Raw genomic sequence first — 751 nt, 5'->3', positions numbered from 1 at the left:
AGTTGGGCAAGGGGCAATTGTTTAAATTTATAATGTTGGTCCCTTAACTCGCACTACAAAACAGAAATGACAACTTCATACCTTTCGAAGCTAATGTACTACTCAATTTTTTTATTACAAATTATGGTATAAAAGCGTATAATTTTTACTAATAAAATTGAAAGGTAAGCGAATTGCAAAACCATGAAACTGTATTGTCTTTTTATTCCTGTTCCTTGAAAATTTTTGCAAAAAATGAGACTGAACAACGTTTCGTTTATATTGGATATTTATAAAAAAAAATATCCATATAGTCTCACAATTTTTATTTTCTTGTAACACTTACGTTTCGGCAGTTCGGGCCATTCTCAAGGATCTAGCAATATCAATCAATTCTACTTTTAATGCCTTAAAAGCTGTTTCGAACCAAGTCATTCTGGATCCAGTTCAATTTATTTATATATAATTTAATTTCTTGTTTGAGACAGGTTCGTTTATTAGTTATAACAAAAATATCCATAGTCTCACACTATTTATTTTCGTACAACTCCAACGTTTCGGCCATTCCGGTCATTCTCAAGGATCTATCAATCAAGAATTTTCAAGTATTTGAAAGAATTGATTGGATTTTAATTGAAATAATTAGTTAATATATACTTGAGAATGGCCGGAATGACCGAAACGTAGGAGTTGGAAATAAAATAAAACGTGTGAGTCTATATGGACATTTTTATTATACTAATAAACAAATCTGTCTCGAACAAGATATTTA

This window comes from Halyomorpha halys, unplaced genomic scaffold (genome assembly GCF_000696795.3).
Source record: "Halyomorpha halys isolate HHAL.00 unplaced genomic scaffold, Hhal_1.1 Scaffold572.1, whole genome shotgun sequence".
Lineage (NCBI taxonomy): Eukaryota > Metazoa > Arthropoda > Insecta > Hemiptera > Pentatomidae > Halyomorpha > Halyomorpha halys.
This window is presented reverse-complemented; position numbering follows the sequence as displayed.